This window comes from Schistocerca nitens, unplaced genomic scaffold (genome assembly GCF_023898315.1).
Source record: "Schistocerca nitens isolate TAMUIC-IGC-003100 unplaced genomic scaffold, iqSchNite1.1 HiC_scaffold_371, whole genome shotgun sequence".
NCBI lineage: Eukaryota > Metazoa > Arthropoda > Insecta > Orthoptera > Acrididae > Schistocerca > Schistocerca nitens.
In genome coordinates, this window is record NW_026045905.1 from 3,054 (window position 1) to 21,698 (window position 18,645).

Here is an 18,645-nt window from a genome sequence, read left to right on the forward strand (position 1 = left end):
GGAGTGCGGTGGGTCTGTAGATTCGCAGGGCTGAGTCCGATCCATCGCTTTCTGTTCTTCAGAACTCGACTCCTGTGTCGCCGTGATCGGAGCCAGTGTTTTCGCGTCCATGTGTTCTAACGCTGTGGCAGCAGCAGCTGGCGGCGGGAGGGCCTCTGCTGCTGGCGTCACTGCCACATGTTTACTGTTTACGTCCTCACCCGCACCCTCACTGCATTGCTTTTGTTTACGGTTGGACTGCGATGTATCATCGTCTGAACAGTCTTCAGTTGTGTCTAAAGGTCTCTTTTTAGTTTGCAGATCGCATTCGTGGGTAGAAGAACTGCGATCGGTAATTACATGCAAGGGAGGAAAATCAGCGACATTTACGGCAGTTACATCAGAAGTACTAGCTCCATCATTACTGGCCGGGGGAGGTTGATGAATGTTAGGCAGGACATCATTAAGCGTTAGACGCTGACGCTGCGTAAGGCTATTTTTAAGGACATAGACACGGCGAGGACAGTCTTGACGGAAATGACCCGTTTCATTACAAATATTACATGTCTGGACCTGCCCTGAATATACGATATGCGCTTTATGACCAGCAATAGAAAGAAAAGATGGTATATTGGCTTTAACTTCCATTTCTACCGATCGTATGCCATTGAAACACTGTAATTTATACAATTTGGACCACCTTTCGTTGACAATGGACTGGATCTCCCCGTATTTCGAAAGCGCCTCTTTAATCAGCTGATTATCTACTTCAATAGGAATATTTAGCACTCGTACAGTTTTATACGTGATATCCGCTCTCCGAATCGAAACACTACTTTTAGACCCATCTCTATGCACAAATTCAGCAACACTACCCCACCTCAACAACAGCTTCTCAACATCCACAGGATTAAAAAATTTGACAAAGACACAGTATTTGTCAGCATCTAATTGGGTGGTATGTACGGAATCAGAACTTACTCCAATGACGTCGGTCAGCCAGTCATGGATTTCCAAAGCCGTAGGTTGCACTGCACGTGTTTCCTTCTCGAAAGAGAAAACCAGGGTATTCTTCCGGACAATTCCAGCCATTTTTCTTCAGTTACGAGGAGATCCCGGTAATAAACCGAAATTCCTCCAAAACACAACCGTAAGAACGGACGAGAGCACACAGAAACTTAGCACAATAACACCAGACACGTAGAAACACAGAAATTTACAAACAGCGACAAACTAAAGCTCAGGACTTGGCGTCACCACTACGTACACGGAGCAGCAGCGGACACGTCCTAACGCGCAGACAGCTAGAGCCGGAATACGCTGAGCTACGCCCCCAAGCGCAACAAAGCTGCGCTGTTTTCCATTCTTTGCTACTCTGATGTGCACGGACCTGATGGTTGGTTGGTTTGTAGGGGTGAAGGGACCAGTGTACAAAGGCGCGGTCAAGTTCATATACACAAGAGTTCCAAGTAGTTTCGATGCTCTGGTATTACGACTACAAATTACGTCTGTATTTAACGTCTTAAATTGAAAGGACAGTCGACTGATGACCACAGCAGTTGAGTCCCATAGTGCTCAGAGCCATTTTTTGAAAGGACAGTCACAAACCTTGTCGACAATCACACCGCGCCTGAGGTAACAAGCACATCTGAAGCCCAATTGTGCACTCGACTGTTCATGCCAACTCACTGCCTCGCACTTTACTACTGTGTACCACTCTTGTCGTCCAACTGCAAAACACTGGGCCACAACACGTTTCCGCGTCTCCATTGCACTGCGCAAACTACGAAACGCTCCCCAAACATGGCACTCACCCATGCAGACGACTTTTCCGACCTTCCACGACGCTCACGCAACGCTCACGCTAGTGAAAGCCTTATTTAGAGCTTGACGTCGCGCCCAAGCGAGTGAGCACATTTCGCCTACGGCTTAGGCCGCCCACCTAGTGTGGCTGCTCGGTGTCTGCAGGCAGCGAGGGGCTGCAAGCTTCCCGTGTTCGCGCCTGTGTCACCTCTGCTTGCTTGTCAGAGACAGAGTATCGCAAAACATACAACTCACTCCATGAATTGATTGCTACGGCATCTGTCATCAGCAGTCACAACTAGCAACACCAGTAGCAGCCGACTGCACGTAAAGAATGGGAATGTGCAGTGGGATTTTTGTGAACTCGGCGCAAGGCAGATCTTTCCGACATAGGTTTGAGAATCTTAAGGGCAGACTTGTACTGTTTCTAAATTCAGTGTAGCGGTGGGAGGAGGGTGCTTCCTGCGCGTAACATCACGCTTGCCAGTTGTGGCTGCTAATCGTTCGCTCGTATCTGCCTTGACACATTCGCTGGCTGTGAATTATCCCACTTGCGTGGCAGTGTGCGCATGTAGGTGTGTTAAAAATTCTGGAGGCGCTGGGTATCGATCCCAGTACCTCTCGCATGCTAAGCGAGCGCTCTACCATCTGAGCTACGCCCCCTGATGACAAATAGTGCTACATACAACCATATCAATATCACAGACCCCTTGCACTCCCATTATTCCGCAGACAAACACTATTCTCAATGTGTCCGTGAGGGTGTCTTTCAGGTTTCCTGCATTCTGTATCGAATCGTAGTTGGCCAAAATTAAAGTGGCGCGCACAACGTCGAAAATAGCGTTCGGCCACCGCTCTGAGTAAGACGAACGTGTTGTCCACTCTCTAGACTTCTTTGAGGTTAGGCCGTTATACCTAAGACAGATTTGCACTCGATGACACCTCGACAACAGCCGGTCCTCACATTTACGTCTTGCTCTCCTTACGTCAGTATACATCACATGAGCTGTGACGCTGGCTTTGCAACATCTTGCGTGTCTTTAGGCTCGCCGCGACCAACACTTACCATGCACTGTCCACAAAACATGGAGGCGCCGGGGCTTGAACCCGGGACCTTTCACATGCAAAGCGAACGCTCTACCAACTGAGCTACGCCCCCAAGGGCAACAAAGCTGCGCTGTTTTCCATTCTTTGCTACTCTGATGTGCACGGACCTGATGGTTGGTTGGTTTGTAGGGGTGAAGGGACCAGTGTACAAAGGCGCGGTCAAGTTCATATACACAAGAGTTCCAAGTAGTTTCGATGCTCTGGTATTACGACTACAAATTACGTCTGTATTTAACGTCTTAAATTGAAAGGACAGTCGACTGATGACCACAGCAGTTGAGTCCCATAGTGCTCAGAGCCATTTTTTGAAAGGACAGTCACAAACCTTGTCGACAATCACACCGCGCCTGAGGTAACAAGCACATCTGAAGCCCAATTGTGCACTCGACTGTTCATGCCAACTCACTGCCTCGCACTTTACTACTGTGTACCACTCTTGTCGTCCAACTGCAAAACACTGGGCCACAACACGTTTCCGCGTCTCCATTGCACTGCGCAAACTACGAAACGCTCCCCAAACATGGCACTCACCCATGCAGACGACTTTTCCGACTTTCCACGACGCTCACGCTAGTGAAAGCCTTATTTAGAGCTTGACGTCGCGCCCAAGCGAGTGAGCACATTTCGCCTACGGCTTAGGCCGCCCACCTAGTGTGGCTGCTCGGTGTCTGCAGGCAGCGAGGGGCTGCAAGCTTCCCGTGTTCGCGCCTGTGTCACCTCTGCTTGCTTGTCAGAGACAGAGTATCGCAAAACATACAACTCACTCCATGAATTGATTGCTACGGCATCTGTCATCAGCAGTCACAACTAGCAACACCAGTAGCAGCCGACTGCACGTAAAGAATGGGAATGTGCAGTGGGATTTTTGTGAACTCGGCGCAAGGCAGATCTTTCCGACATAGGTTTGAGAATCTTAAGGGCAGACTTGTACTGTTTCTAAATTCAGTGTAGCGGTGGGAGGAGGGTGCTTCCTGCGCGTAACATCACGCTTGCCAGTTGTGGCTGCTAATCGTTCGCTCGTATCTGCCTTGACACATTCGCTGGCTGTGAATTATCCCACTTGCGTGGCAGTGTGCGCATGTAGGTGTGTTAAAAATTCTGGAGGCGCTGGGTATCGATCCCAGTACCTCTCGCATGCTAAGCGAGCGCTCTACCATCTGAGCTACGCCCCCTGATGACAAATAGTGCTACATACAACCATATCAATATCACAGACCCCTTGCACTCCCATTATTCCGCAGACAAACACTATTCTCAATGTGTCCGTGAGGGTGTCTTTCAGGTTTCCTGCATTCTGTATCGAATCGTAGTTGGCCAAAATTAAAGTGGCGCGCACAACGTCGAAAATAGCGTTCGGCCACCGCTCTGAGTAAGACGAACGTGTTGTCCACTCTCTAGACTTCTTTGAGGTTAGGCCGTTATACCTAAGACAGATTTGCACTCGATGACACCTCGACAACAGCCGGTCCTCACATTTACGTCTTGCTCTCCTTACGTCAGTATACATCACATGAGCTGTGACGCTGGCTTTGCAACATCTTGCGTGTCTTTAGGCTCGCCGCGACCAACACTTACCATGCACTGTCCACAAAACATGGAGGCGCCGGGGCTTGAACCCGGGACCTTTCACATGCAAAGCGAACGCTCTACCAACTGAGCTACGCCCCCAAGCGCAACAAAGCTGCGCTGTTTTCCATTCTTTGCTACTCTGATGTGCACGGACCTGATGGTTGGTTGGTTTGTAGGGGTGAAGGGACCAGTGTACAAAGGCGCGGTCAAGTTCATATACACAAGAGTTCCAAGTAGTTTCGATGCTCTGGTATTACGACTACAAATTACGTCTGTATTTAACGTCTTAAATTGAAAGGACAGTCGACTGATGACCACAGCAGTTGAGTCCCATAGTGCTCAGAGCCATTTTTTGAAAGGACAGTCACAAACCTTGTCGACAATCACACCGCGCCTGAGGTAACAAGCACATCTGAAGCCCAATTGTGCACTCGACTGTTCATGCCAACTCACTGCCTCGCACTTTACTACTGTGTACCACTCTTGTCGTCCAACTGCAAAACACTGGGCCACAACACGTTTCCGCGTCTCCATTGCACTGCGCAAACTACGAAACGCTCCCCAAACATGGCACTCACCCATGCAGACGACTTTTCCGACCTTCCACGACGCTCACGCAACGCTCACGCTAGTGAAAGCCTTATTTAGAGCTTGACGTCGCGCCCAAGCGAGTGAGCACATTTCGCCTACGGCTTAGGCCGCCCACCTAGTGTGGCTGCTCGGTGTCTGCAGGCAGCGAGGGGCTGCAAGCTTCCCGTGTTCGCGCCTGTGTCACCTCTGCTTGCTTGTCAGAGACAGAGTATCGCAAAACATACAACTCACTCCATGAATTGATTGCTACGGCATCTGTCATCAGCAGTCACAACTAGCAACACCAGTAGCAGCCGACTGCACGTAAAGAATGGGAATGTGCAGTGGGATTTTTGTGAACTCGGCGCAAGGCAGATCTTTCCGACATAGGTTTGAGAATCTTAAGGGCAGACTTGTACTGTTTCTAAATTCAGTGTAGCGGTGGGAGGAGGGTGCTTCCTGCGCGTAACATCACGCTTGCCAGTTGTGGCTGCTAATCGTTCGCTCGTATCTGCCTTGACACATTCGCTGGCTGTGAATTATCCCACTTGCGTGGCAGTGTGCGCATGTAGGTGTGTTAAAAATTCTGGAGGCGCTGGGTATCGATCCCAGTACCTCTCGCATGCTAAGCGAGCGCTCTACCATCTGAGCTACGCCCCCTGATGACAAATAGTGCTACATACAACCATATCAATATCACAGACCCCTTGCACTCCCATTATTCCGCAGACAAACACTATTCTCAATGTGTCCGTGAGGGTGTCTTTCAGGTTTCCTGCATTCTGTATCGAATCGTAGTTGGCCAAAATTAAAGTGGCGCGCACAACGTCGAAAATAGCGTTCGGCCACCGCTCTGAGTAAGACGAACGTGTTGTCCACTCTCTAGACTTCTTTGAGGTTAGGCCGTTATACCTAAGACAGATTTGCACTCGATGACACCTCGACAACAGCCGGTCCTCACATTTACGTCTTGCTCTCCTTACGTCAGTATACATCACATGAGCTGTGACGCTGGCTTTGCAACATCTTGCGTGTCTTTAGGCTCGCCGCGACCAACACTTACCATGCACTGTCCACAAAACATGGAGGCGCCGGGGCTTGAACCCGGGACCTTTCACATGCAAAGCGAACGCTCTACCAACTGAGCTACGCCCCCAAGGGCAACAAAGCTGCGCTGTTTTCCATTCTTTGCTACTCTGATGTGCACGGACCTGATGGTTGGTTGGTTTGTAGGGGTGAAGGGACCAGTGTACAAAGGCGCGGTCAAGTTCATATACACAAGAGTTCCAAGTAGTTTCGATGCTCTGGTATTACGACTACAAATTACGTCTGTATTTAACGTCTTAAATTGAAAGGACAGTCGACTGATGACCACAGCAGTTGAGTCCCATAGTGCTCAGAGCCATTTTTTGAAAGGACAGTCACAAACCTTGTCGACAATCACACCGCGCCTGAGGTAACAAGCACATCTGAAGCCCAATTGTGCACTCGACTGTTCATGCCAACTCACTGCCTCGCACTTTACTACTGTGTACCACTCTTGTCGTCCAACTGCAAAACACTGGGCCACAACACGTTTCCGCGTCTCCATTGCACTGCGCAAACTACGAAACGCTCCCCAAACATGGCACTCACCCATGCAGACGACTTTTCCGACTTTCCACGACGCTCACGCTAGTGAAAGCCTTATTTAGAGCTTGACGTCGCGCCCAAGCGAGTGAGCACATTTCGCCTACGGCTTAGGCCGCCCACCTAGTGTGGCTGCTCGGTGTCTGCAGGCAGCGAGGGGCTGCAAGCTTCCCGTGTTCGCGCCTTTGTCACCTCTGCTTGCTTGTCAGAGACAGAGTATCGCAAAACATACAACTCACTCCATGAATTGATTGCTACGGCATCTGTCATCAGCAGTCACAACTAGCAACACCAGTAGCAGCCGACTGCACGTAAAGAATGGGAATGTGCAGTGGGATTTTTGTGAACTCGGCGCAAGGCAGATCTTTCCGACATAGGTTTGAGAATCTTAAGGGCAGACTTGTACTGTTTCTAAATTCAGTGTAGCGGTGGGAGGAGGGTGCTTCCTGCGCGTAACATCACGCTTGCCAGTTGTGGCTGCTAATCGTTCGCTCGTATCTGCCTTGACACATTCGCTGGCTGTGAATTATCCCACTTGCGTGGCAGTGTGCGCATGTAGGTGTGTTAAAAATTCTGGAGGCGCTGGGTATCGATCCCAGTACCTCTCGCATGCTAAGCGAGCGCTCTACCATCTGAGCTACGCCCCCTGATGACAAATAGTGCTACATACAACCATATCAATATCACAGACCCCTTGCACTCCCATTATTCCGCAGACAAACACTATTCTCAATGTGTCCGTGAGGGTGTCTTTCAGGTTTCCTGCATTCTGTATCGAATCGTAGTTGGCCAAAATTAAAGTGGCGCGCACAACGTCGAAAATAGCGTTCGGCCACCGCTCTGAGTAAGACGAACGTGTTGTCCACTCTCTAGACTTCTTTGAGGTTAGGCCGTTATACCTAAGACAGATTTGCACTCGATGACACCTCGACAACAGCCGGTCCTCACATTTACGTCTTGCTCTCCTTACGTCAGTATACATCACATGAGCTGTGACGCTGGCTTTGCAACATCTTGCGTGTCTTTAGGCTCGCCGCGACCAACACTTACCATGCACTGTCCACAAAACATGGAGGCGCCGGGGCTTGAACCCGGGACCTTTCACATGCAAAGCGAACGCTCTACCAACTGAGCTACGCCCCCAAGGGCAACAAAGCTGCGCTGTTTTCCATTCTTTGCTACTCTGATGTGCACGGACCTGATGGTTGGTTGGTTTGTAGGGGTGAAGGGACCAGTGTACAAAGGCGCGGTCAAGTTCATATACACAAGAGTTCCAAGTAGTTTCGATGCTCTGGTATTACGACTACAAATTACGTCTGTATTTAACGTCTTAAATTGAAAGGACAGTCGACTGATGACCACAGCAGTTGAGTCCCATAGTGCTCAGAGCCATTTTTTGAAAGGACAGTCACAAACCTTGTCGACAATCACACCGCGCCTGAGGTAACAAGCACATCTGAAGCCCAATTGTGCACTCGACTGTTCATGCCAACTCACTGCCTCGCACTTTACTACTGTGTACCACTCTTGTCGTCCAACTGCAAAACACTGGGCCACAACACGTTTCCGCGTCTCCATTGCACTGCGCAAACTACGAAACGCTCCCCAAACATGGCACTCACCCATGCAGACGACTTTTCCGACCTTCCACGACGCTCACGCAACGCTCACGCTAGTGAAAGCCTTATTTAGAGCTTGACGTCGCGCCCAAGCGAGTGAGCACATTTCGCCTACGGCTTAGGCCGCCCACCTAGTGTGGCTGCTCGGTGTCTGCAGGCAGCGAGGGGCTGCAAGCTTCCCGTGTTCGCGCCTGTGTCACCTCTGCTTGCTTGTCAGAGACAGAGTATCGCAAAACATACAACTCACTCCATGAATTGATTGCTACGGCATCTGTCATCAGCAGTCACAACTAGCAACACCAGTAGCAGCCGACTGCACGTAAAGAATGGGAATGTGCAGTGGGATTTTTGTGAACTCGGCGCAAGGCAGATCTTTCCGACATAGGTTTGAGAATCTTAAGGGCAGACTTGTACTGTTTCTAAATTCAGTGTAGCGGTGGGAGGAGGGTGCTTCCTGCGCGTAACATCACGCTTGCCAGTTGTGGCTGCTAATCGTTCGCTCGTATCTGCCTTGACACATTCGCTGGCTGTGAATTATCCCACTTGCGTGGCAGTGTGCGCATGTAGGTGTGTTAAAAATTCTGGAGGCGCTGGGTATCGATCCCAGTACCTCTCGCATGCTAAGCGAGCGCTCTACCATCTGAGCTACGCCCCCTGATGACAAATAGTGCTACATACAACCATATCAATATCACAGACCCCTTGCACTCCCATTATTCCGCAGACAAACACTATTCTCAATGTGTCCGTGAGGGTGTCTTTCAGGTTTCCTGCATTCTGTATCGAATCGTAGTTGGCCAAAATTAAAGTGGCGCGCACAACGTCGAAAATAGCGTTCGGCCACCGCTCTGAGTAAGACGAACGTGTTGTCCACTCTCTAGACTTCTTTGAGGTTAGGCCGTTATACCTAAGACAGATTTGCACTCGATGACACCTCGACAACAGCCGGTCCTCACATTTACGTCTTGCTCTCCTTACGTCAGTATACATCACATGAGCTGTGACGCTGGCTTTGCAACATCTTGCGTGTCTTTAGGCTCGCCGCGACCAACACTTACCATGCACTGTCCACAAAACATGGAGGCGCCGGGGCTTGAACCCGGGACCTTTCACATGCAAAGCGAACGCTCTACCAACTGAGCTACGCCCCCAAGGGCAACAAAGCTGCGCTGTTTTCCATTCTTTGCTACTCTGATGTGCACGGACCTGATGGTTGGTTGGTTTGTAGGGGTGAAGGGACCAGTGTACAAAGGCGCGGTCAAGTTCATATACACAAGAGTTCCAAGTAGTTTCGATGCTCTGGTATTACGACTACAAATTACGTCTGTATTTAACGTCTTAAATTGAAAGGACAGTCGACTGATGACCACAGCAGTTGAGTCCCATAGTGCTCAGAGCCATTTTTTGAAAGGACAGTCACAAACCTTGTCGACAATCACACCGCGCCTGAGGTAACAAGCACATCTGAAGCCCAATTGTGCACTCGACTGTTCATGCCAACTCACTGCCTCGCACTTTACTACTGTGTACCACTCTTGTCGTCCAACTGCAAAACACTGGGCCACAACACGTTTCCGCGTCTCCATTGCACTGCGCAAACTACGAAACGCTCCCCAAACATGGCACTCACCCATGCAGACGACTTTTCCGACCTTCCACGACGCTCACGCAACGCTCACGCTAGTGAAAGCCTTATTTAGAGCTTGACGTCGCGCCCAAGCGAGTGAGCACATTTCGCCTACGGCTTAGGCCGCCCACCTAGTGTGGCTGCTCGGTGTCTGCAGGCAGCGAGGGGCTGCAAGCTTCCCGTGTTCGCGCCTGTGTCACCTCTGCTTGCTTGTCAGAGACAGAGTATCGCAAAACATACAACTCACTCCATGAATTGATTGCTACGGCATCTGTCATCAGCAGTCACAACTAGCAACACCAGTAGCAGCCGACTGCACGTAAAGAATGGGAATGTGCAGTGGGATTTTTGTGAACTCGGCGCAAGGCAGATCTTTCCGACATAGGTTTGAGAATCTTAAGGGCAGACTTGTACTGTTTCTAAATTCAGTGTAGCGGTGGGAGGAGGGTGCTTCCTGCGCGTAACATCACGCTTGCCAGTTGTGGCTGCTAATCGTTCGCTCGTATCTGCCTTGACACATTCGCTGGCTGTGAATTATCCCACTTGCGTGGCAGTGTGCGCATGTAGGTGTGTTAAAAATTCTGGAGGCGCTGGGTATCGATCCCAGTACCTCTCGCATGCTAAGCGAGCGCTCTACCATCTGAGCTACGCCCCCTGATGACAAATAGTGCTACATACAACCATATCAATATCACAGACCCCTTGCACTCCCATTATTCCGCAGACAAACACTATTCTCAATGTGTCCGTGAGGGTGTCTTTCAGGTTTCCTGCATTCTGTATCGAATCGTAGTTGGCCAAAATTAAAGTGGCGCGCACAACGTCGAAAATAGCGTTCGGCCACCGCTCTGAGTAAGACGAACGTGTTGTCCACTCTCTAGACTTCTTTGAGGTTAGGCCGTTATACCTAAGACAGATTTGCACTCGATGACACCTCGACAACAGCCGGTCCTCACATTTACGTCTTGCTCTCCTTACGTCAGTATACATCACATGAGCTGTGACGCTGGCTTTGCAACATCTTGCGTGTCTTTAGGCTCGCCGCGACCAACACTTACCATGCACTGTCCACAAAACATGGAGGCGCCGGGGCTTGAACCCGGGACCTTTCACATGCAAAGCGAACGCTCTACCAACTGAGCTACGCCCCCAAGCGCAACAAAGCTGCGCTGTTTTCCATTCTTTGCTACTCTGATGTGCACGGACCTGATGGTTGGTTGGTTTGTAGGGGTGAAGGGACCAGTGTACAAAGGCGCGGTCAAGTTCATATACACAAGAGTTCCAAGTAGTTTCGATGCTCTGGTATTACGACTACAAATTACGTCTGTATTTAACGTCTTAAATTGAAAGGACAGTCGACTGATGACCACAGCAGTTGAGTCCCATAGTGCTCAGAGCCATTTTTTGAAAGGACAGTCACAAACCTTGTCGACAATCACACCGCGCCTGAGGTAACAAGCACATCTGAAGCCCAATTGTGCACTCGACTGTTCATGCCAACTCACTGCCTCGCACTTTACTACTGTGTACCACTCTTGTCGTCCAACTGCAAAACACTGGGCCACAACACGTTTCCGCGTCTCCATTGCACTGCGCAAACTACGAAACGCTCCCCAAACATGGCACTCACCCATGCAGACGACTTTTCCGACTTTCCACGACGCTCACGCAACGCTCACGCTAGTGAAAGCCTTATTTAGAGCTTGACGTCGCGCCCAAGCGAGTGAGCACATTTCGCCTACGGCTTAGGCCGCCCACCTAGTGTGGCTGCTCGGTGTCTGCAGGCAGCGAGGGGCTGCAAGCTTCCCGTGTTCGCGCCTGTGTCACCTCTGCTTGCTTGTCAGAGACAGAGTATCGCAAAACATACAACTCACTCCATGAATTGATTGCTACGGCATCTGTCATCAGCAGTCACAACTAGCAACACCAGTAGCAGCCGACTGCACGTAAAGAATGGGAATGTGCAGTGGGATTTTTGTGAACTCGGCGCAAGGCAGATCTTTCCGACATAGGTTTGAGAATCTTAAGGGCAGACTTGTACTGTTTCTAAATTCAGTGTAGCGGTGGGAGGAGGGTGCTTCCTGCGCGTAACATCACGCTTGCCAGTTGTGGCTGCTAATCGTTCGCTCGTATCTGCCTTGACACATTCGCTGGCTGTGAATTATCCCACTTGCGTGGCAGTGTGCGCATGTAGGTGTGTTAAAAATTCTGGAGGCGCTGGGTATCGATCCCAGTACCTCTCGCATGCTAAGCGAGCGCTCTACCATCTGAGCTACGCCCCCTGATGACAAATAGTGCTACATACAACCATATCAATATCACAGACCCCTTGCACTCCCATTATTCCGCAGACAAACACTATTCTCAATGTGTCCGTGAGGGTGTCTTTCAGGTTTCCTGCATTCTGTATCGAATCGTAGTTGGCCAAAATTAAAGTGGCGCGCACAACGTCGAAAATAGCGTTCGGCCACCGCTCTGAGTAAGACGAACGTGTTGTCCACTCTCTAGACTTCTTTGAGGTTAGGCCGTTATACCTAAGACAGATTTGCACTCGATGACACCTCGACAACAGCCGGTCCTCACATTTACGTCTTGCTCTCCTTACGTCAGTATACATCACATGAGCTGTGACGCTGGCTTTGCAACATCTTGCGTGTCTTTAGGCTCGCCGCGACCAACACTTACCATGCACTGTCCACAAAACATGGAGGCGCCGGGGCTTGAACCCGGGACCTTTCACATGCAAAGCGAACGCTCTACCAACTGAGCTACGCCCCCAAGGGCAACAAAGCTGCGCTGTTTTCCATTCTTTGCTACTCTGATGTGCACGGACCTGATGGTTGGTTGGTTTGTAGGGGTGAAGGGACCAGTGTACAAAGGCGCGGTCAAGTTCATATACACAAGAGTTCCAAGTAGTTTCGATGCTCTGGTATTACGACTACAAATTACGTCTGTATTTAACGTCTTAAATTGAAAGGACAGTCGACTGATGACCACAGCAGTTGAGTCCCATAGTGCTCAGAGCCATTTTTTGAAAGGACAGTCACAAACCTTGTCGACAATCACACCGCGCCTGAGGTAACAAGCACATCTGAAGCCCAATTGTGCACTCGACTGTTCATGCCAACTCACTGCCTCGCACTTTACTACTGTGTACCACTCTTGTCGTCCAACTGCAAAACACTGGGCCACAACACGTTTCCGCGTCTCCATTGCACTGCGCAAACTACGAAACGCTCCCCAAACATGGCACTCACCCATGCAGACGACTTTTCCGACCTTCCACGACGCTCACGCAACGCTCACGCTAGTGAAAGCCTTATTTAGAGCTTGACGTCGCGCCCAAGCGAGTGAGCACATTTCGCCTACGGCTTAGGCCGCCCACCTAGTGTGGCTGCTCGGTGTCTGCAGGCAGCGAGGGGCTGCAAGCTTCCCGTGTTCGCGCCTGTGTCACCTCTGCTTGCTTGTCAGAGACAGAGTATCGCAAAACATACAACTCACTCCATGAATTGATTGCTACGGCATCTGTCATCAGCAGTCACAACTAGCAACACCAGTAGCAGCCGACTGCACGTAAAGAATGGGAATGTGCAGTGGGATTTTTGTGAACTCGGCGCAAGGCAGATCTTTCCGACATAGGTTTGAGAATCTTAAGGGCAGACTTGTACTGTTTCTAAATTCAGTGTAGCGGTGGGAGGAGGGTGCTTCCTGCGCGTAACATCACGCTTGCCAGTTGTGGCTGCTAATCGTTCGCTCGTATCTGCCTTGACACATTCGCTGGCTGTGAATTATCCCACTTGCGTGGCAGTGTGCGCATGTAGGTGTGTTAAAAATTCTGGAGGCGCTGGGTATCGATCCCAGTACCTCTCGCATGCTAAGCGAGCGCTCTACCATCTGAGCTACGCCCCCTGATGACAAATAGTGCTACATACAACCATATCAATATCACAGACCCCTTGCACTCCCATTATTCCGCAGACAAACACTATTCTCAATGTGTCCGTGAGGGTGTCTTTCAGGTTTCCTGCATTCTGTATCGAATCGTAGTTGGCCAAAATTAAAGTGGCGCGCACAACGTCGAAAATAGCGTTCGGCCACCGCTCTGAGTAAGACGAACGTGTTGTCCACTCTCTAGACTTCTTTGAGGTTAGGCCGTTATACCTAAGACAGATTTGCACTCGATGACACCTCGACAACAGCCGGTCCTCACATTTACGTCTTGCTCTCCTTACGTCAGTATACATCACATGAGCTGTGACGCTGGCTTTGCAACATCTTGCGTGTCTTTAGGCTCGCCGCGACCAACACTTACCATGCACTGTCCACAAAACATGGAGGCGCCGGGGCTTGAACCCGGGACCTTTCACATGCAAAGCGAACGCTCTACCAACTGAGCTACGCCCCCAAGGGCAACAAAGCTGCGCTGTTTTCCATTCTTTGCTACTCTGATGTGCACGGACCTGATGGTTGGTTGGTTTGTAGGGGTGAAGGGACCAGTGTACAAAGGCGCGGTCAAGTTCATATACACAAGAGTTCCAAGTAGTTTCGATGCTCTGGTATTACGACTACAAATTACGTCTGTATTTAACGTCTTAAATTGAAAGGACAGTCGACTGATGACCACAGCAGTTGAGTCCCATAGTGCTCAGAGCCATTTTTTGAAAGGACAGTCACAAACCTTGTCGACAATCACACCGCGCCTGAGGTAACAAGCACATCTGAAGCCCAATTGTGCACTCGACTGTTCATGCCAACTCACTGCCTCGCACTTTACTACTGTGTACCACTCTTGTCGTCCAACTGCAAAACACTGGGCCACAACACGTTTCCGCGTCTCCATTGCACTGCGCAAACTACGAAACGCTCCCCAAACATGGCACTCACCCATGCAGACGACTTTTCCGACCTTCCACGACGCTCACGCAACGCTCACGCTAGTGAAAGCCTTATTTAGAGCTTGACGTCGCGCCCAAGCGAGTGAGCACATTTCGCCTACGGCTTAGGCCGCCCACCTAGTGTGGCTGCTCGGTGTCTGCAGGCAGCGAGGGGCTGCAAGCTTCCCGTGTTCGCGCCTGTGTCACCTCTGCTTGCTTGTCAGAGACAGAGTATCGCAAAACATACAACTCACTCCATGAATTGATTGCTACGGCATCTGTCATCAGCAGTCACAACTAGCAACACCAGTAGCAGCCGACTGCACGTAAAGAATGGGAATGTGCAGTGGGATTTTTGTGAACTCGGCGCAAGGCAGATCTTTCCGACATAGGTTTGAGAATCTTAAGGGCAGACTTGTACTGTTTCTAAATTCAGTGTAGCGGTGGGAGGAGGGTGCTTCCTGCGCGTAACATCACGCTTGCCAGTTGTGGCTGCTAATCGTTCGCTCGTATCTGCCTTGACACATTCGCTGGCTGTGAATTATCCCACTTGCGTGGCAGTGTGCGCATGTAGGTGTGTTAAAAATTCTGGAGGCGCTGGGTATCGATCCCAGTACCTCTCGCATGCTAAGCGAGCGCTCTACCATCTGAGCTACGCCCCCTGATGACAAATAGTGCTACATACAACCATATCAATATCACAGACCCCTTGCACTCCCATTATTCCGCAGACAAACACTATTCTCAATGTGTCCGTGAGGGTGTCTTTCAGGTTTCCTGCATTCTGTATCGAATCGTAGTTGGCCAAAATTAAAGTGGCGCGCACAACGTCGAAAATAGCGTTCGGCCACCGCTCTGAGTAAGACGAACGTGTTGTCCACTCTCTAGACTTCTTTGAGGTTAGGCCGTTATACCTAAGACAGATTTGCACTCGATGACACCTCGACAACAGCCGGTCCTCACATTTACGTCTTGCTCTCCTTACGTCAGTATACATCACATGAGCTGTGACGCTGGCTTTGCAACATCTTGCGTGTCTTTAGGCTCGCCGCGACCAACACTTACCATGCACTGTCCACAAAACATGGAGGCGCCGGGGCTTGAACCCGGGACCTTTCACATGCAAAGCGAACGCTCTACCAACTGAGCTACGCCCCCAAGGGCAACAAAGCTGCGCTGTTTTCCATTCTTTGCTACTCTGATGTGCACGGACCTGATGGTTGGTTGGTTTGTAGGGGTGAAGGGACCAGTGTACAAAGGCGCGGTCAAGTTCATATACACAAGAGTTCCAAGTAGTTTCGATGCTCTGGTATTACGACTACAAATTACGTCTGTATTTAACGTCTTAAATTGAAAGGACAGTCGACTGATGACCACAGCAGTTGAGTCCCATAGTGCTCAGAGCCATTTTTTGAAAGGACAGTCACAAACCTTGTCGACAATCACACCGCGCCTGAGGTAACAAGCACATCTGAAGCCCAATTGTGCACTCGACTGTTCATGCCAACTCACTGCCTCGCACTTTACTACTGTGTACCACTCTTGTCGTCCAACTGCAAAACACTGGGCCACAACACGTTTCCGCGTCTCCATTGCACTGCGCAAACTACGAAACGCTCCCCAAACATGGCACTCACCCATGCAGACGACTTTTCCGACCTTCCACGACGCTCACGCAACGCTCACGCTAGTGAAAGCCTTATTTAGAGCTTGACGTCGCGCCCAAGCGAGTGAGCACATTTCGCCTACGGCTTAGGCCGCCCACCTAGTGTGGCTGCTCGGTGTCTGCAGGCAGCGAGGGGCTGCAAGCTTCCCGTGTTCGCGCCTGTGTCACCTCTGCTTGCTTGTCAGAGACAGAGTATCGCAAAACATACAACTCACTCCATGAATTGATTGCTACGGCATCTGTCATCAGCAGTCACAACTAGCAACACCAGTAGCAGCCGACTGCACGTAAAGAATGGGAATGTGCAGTGGGATTTTTGTGAACTCGGCGCAAGGCAGATCTTTCCGACATAGGTTTGAGAATCTTAAGGGCAGACTTGTACTGTTTCTAAATTCAGTGTAGCGGTGGGAGGAGGGTGCTTCCTGCGCGTAACATCACGCTTGCCAGTTGTGGCTGCTAATCGTTCGCTCGTATCTGCCTTGACACATTCGCTGGCTGTGAATTATCCCACTTGCGTGGCAGTGTGCGCATGTAGGTGTGTTAAAAATTCTGGAGGCGCTGGGTATCGATCCCAGTACCTCTCGCATGCTAAGCGAGCGCTCTACCATCTGAGCTACGCCCCCTGATGACAAATAGTGCTACATACAACCATATCAATATCACAGACCCCTTGCACTCCCATTATTCCGCAGACAAACACTATTCTCAATGTGTCCGTGAGGGTGTCTTTCAGGTTTCCTGCATTCTGTATCGAATCGTAGTTGGCCAAAATTAAAGTGGCGCGCACAACGTCGAAAATAGCGTTCGGCCACCGCTCTGAGTAAGACGAACGTGTTGTCCACTCTCTAGACTTCTTTGAGGTTAGGCCGTTATACCTAAGACAGATTTGCACTCGATGACACCTCGACAACAGCCGGTCCTCACATTTACGTCTTGCTCTCCTTACGTCAGTATACATCACATGAGCTGTGACGCTGGCTTTGCAACATCTTGCGTGTCTTTAGGCTCGCCGCGACCAACACTTACCATGCACTGTCCACAAAACATGGAGGCGCCGGGGCTTGAACCCGGGACCTTTCACATGCAAAGCGAACGCTCTACCAACTGAGCTACGCCCCCAAGGGCAACAAAGCTGCGCTGTTTTCCATTCTTTGCTACTCTGATGTGCACGGACCTGATGGTTGGTTGGTTTGTAGGGGTGAAGGGACCAGTGTACAAAGGCGCGGTCAAGTTCATATACACAAGAGTTCCAAGTAGTTTCGATGCTCTGGTATTACGACTACAAATTACGTCTGTATTTAACGTCTTAAATTGAAAGGACAGTCGACTGATGACCACAGCAGTTGAGTCCCATAGTGCTCAGAGCCATTTTTTGAAAGGACAGTCACAAACCTTGTCGACAATCACACCGCGCCTGAGGTAACAAGCACATCTGAAGCCCAATTGTGCACTCGACTGTTCATGCCAACTCACTGCCTCGCACTTTACTACTGTGTACCACTCTTGTCGTCCAACTGCAAAACACTGGGCCACAACACGTTTCCGCGTCTCCATTGCACTGCGCAAACTACGAAACGCTCCCCAAACATGGCACTCACCCATGCAGACGACTTTTCCGACCTTCCACGACGCTCACGCAACGCTCACGCTAGTGAAAGCCTTATTTAGAGCTTGACGTCGCGCCCAAGCGAGTGAGCACATTTCGCCTACGGCTTAGGCCGCCCACCTAGTGTGGCTGCTCGGTGTCTGCAGGCAGCGAGGGGCTGCAAGCTTCCCGTGTTCGCGCCTGTGTCACCTCTGCTTGCTTGTCAGAGACAGAGTATCGCAAAACATACAACTCACTCCATGAATTGATTGCTACGGCATCTGTCATCAGCAGTCACAACTAGCAACACCAGTAGCAGCCGACTGCACGTAAAGAATGGGAATGTGCAGTGGGATTTTTGTGAACTCGGCGCAAGGCAGATCTTTCCGACATAGGTTTGAGAATCTTAAGGGCAGACTTGTACTGTTTCTAAATTCAGTGTAGCGGTGGGAGGAGGGTGCTTCCTGCGCGTAACATCACGCTTGCCAGTTGTGGCTGCTAATCGTTCGCTCGTATCTGCCTTGACACATTCGCTGGCTGTGAATTATCCCACTTGCGTGGCAGTGTGCGCATGTAGGTGTGTTAAAAATTCTGGAGGCGCTGGGTATCGATCCCAG

At 50.4% G+C, this 18,645-nt stretch overlaps 20 non-coding genes across 20 annotated transcripts; all 20 read right to left on the minus strand.

Annotated features, from left to right (window-relative positions):
• Positions 1-2,372: 2,372 nt before the first annotated feature.
• Trnaa-agc (transfer RNA alanine (anticodon AGC)) lies at positions 2,373-2,445 on the minus strand. Its single transcript has one exon. It is a non-coding gene; the product is annotated as a tRNA-Ala (tRNA).
• Positions 2,446-2,868: 423 nt separating this feature from the next.
• Trnaa-ugc (transfer RNA alanine (anticodon UGC)) lies at positions 2,869-2,941 on the minus strand. Its single transcript has one exon. It is a non-coding gene; the product is annotated as a tRNA-Ala (tRNA).
• Positions 2,942-3,988: 1,047 nt separating this feature from the next.
• Trnaa-agc (transfer RNA alanine (anticodon AGC)) lies at positions 3,989-4,061 on the minus strand. Its single transcript has one exon. It is a non-coding gene; the product is annotated as a tRNA-Ala (tRNA).
• A 423-nt stretch (positions 4,062-4,484) lies between these two features.
• Trnaa-ugc (transfer RNA alanine (anticodon UGC)) lies at positions 4,485-4,557 on the minus strand. The gene has a single exon. It is a non-coding gene; the product is annotated as a tRNA-Ala (tRNA).
• A 1,058-nt stretch (positions 4,558-5,615) lies between these two features.
• Trnaa-agc (transfer RNA alanine (anticodon AGC)) lies at positions 5,616-5,688 on the minus strand. Its single transcript has one exon. It is a non-coding gene; the product is annotated as a tRNA-Ala (tRNA).
• A 423-nt stretch (positions 5,689-6,111) lies between these two features.
• On the minus strand, positions 6,112-6,184 carry Trnaa-ugc (transfer RNA alanine (anticodon UGC)). Its single transcript has one exon. It is a non-coding gene; the product is annotated as a tRNA-Ala (tRNA).
• Positions 6,185-7,231: 1,047 nt separating this feature from the next.
• On the minus strand, positions 7,232-7,304 carry Trnaa-agc (transfer RNA alanine (anticodon AGC)). Its single transcript has one exon. It is a non-coding gene; the product is annotated as a tRNA-Ala (tRNA).
• Positions 7,305-7,727: 423 nt separating this feature from the next.
• Trnaa-ugc (transfer RNA alanine (anticodon UGC)) lies at positions 7,728-7,800 on the minus strand. Its single transcript has one exon. It is a non-coding gene; the product is annotated as a tRNA-Ala (tRNA).
• A 1,058-nt stretch (positions 7,801-8,858) lies between these two features.
• Positions 8,859-8,931, minus strand: Trnaa-agc (transfer RNA alanine (anticodon AGC)). Its single transcript has one exon. It is a non-coding gene; the product is annotated as a tRNA-Ala (tRNA).
• A 423-nt stretch (positions 8,932-9,354) lies between these two features.
• Positions 9,355-9,427, minus strand: Trnaa-ugc (transfer RNA alanine (anticodon UGC)). The gene has a single exon. It is a non-coding gene; the product is annotated as a tRNA-Ala (tRNA).
• Positions 9,428-10,485: 1,058 nt separating this feature from the next.
• Trnaa-agc (transfer RNA alanine (anticodon AGC)) lies at positions 10,486-10,558 on the minus strand. Its single transcript has one exon. It is a non-coding gene; the product is annotated as a tRNA-Ala (tRNA).
• Positions 10,559-10,981: 423 nt separating this feature from the next.
• Trnaa-ugc (transfer RNA alanine (anticodon UGC)) lies at positions 10,982-11,054 on the minus strand. The gene has a single exon. It is a non-coding gene; the product is annotated as a tRNA-Ala (tRNA).
• A 1,058-nt stretch (positions 11,055-12,112) lies between these two features.
• On the minus strand, positions 12,113-12,185 carry Trnaa-agc (transfer RNA alanine (anticodon AGC)). The gene has a single exon. It is a non-coding gene; the product is annotated as a tRNA-Ala (tRNA).
• A 423-nt stretch (positions 12,186-12,608) lies between these two features.
• Positions 12,609-12,681, minus strand: Trnaa-ugc (transfer RNA alanine (anticodon UGC)). The gene has a single exon. It is a non-coding gene; the product is annotated as a tRNA-Ala (tRNA).
• Positions 12,682-13,739: 1,058 nt separating this feature from the next.
• Trnaa-agc (transfer RNA alanine (anticodon AGC)) lies at positions 13,740-13,812 on the minus strand. The gene has a single exon. It is a non-coding gene; the product is annotated as a tRNA-Ala (tRNA).
• A 423-nt stretch (positions 13,813-14,235) lies between these two features.
• Trnaa-ugc (transfer RNA alanine (anticodon UGC)) lies at positions 14,236-14,308 on the minus strand. The gene has a single exon. It is a non-coding gene; the product is annotated as a tRNA-Ala (tRNA).
• A 1,058-nt stretch (positions 14,309-15,366) lies between these two features.
• Trnaa-agc (transfer RNA alanine (anticodon AGC)) lies at positions 15,367-15,439 on the minus strand. Its single transcript has one exon. It is a non-coding gene; the product is annotated as a tRNA-Ala (tRNA).
• Positions 15,440-15,862: 423 nt separating this feature from the next.
• Trnaa-ugc (transfer RNA alanine (anticodon UGC)) lies at positions 15,863-15,935 on the minus strand. Its single transcript has one exon. It is a non-coding gene; the product is annotated as a tRNA-Ala (tRNA).
• A 1,058-nt stretch (positions 15,936-16,993) lies between these two features.
• Positions 16,994-17,066, minus strand: Trnaa-agc (transfer RNA alanine (anticodon AGC)). Its single transcript has one exon. It is a non-coding gene; the product is annotated as a tRNA-Ala (tRNA).
• Positions 17,067-17,489: 423 nt separating this feature from the next.
• Positions 17,490-17,562, minus strand: Trnaa-ugc (transfer RNA alanine (anticodon UGC)). Its single transcript has one exon. It is a non-coding gene; the product is annotated as a tRNA-Ala (tRNA).
• Positions 17,563-18,645: the final 1,083 nt, after the last annotated feature.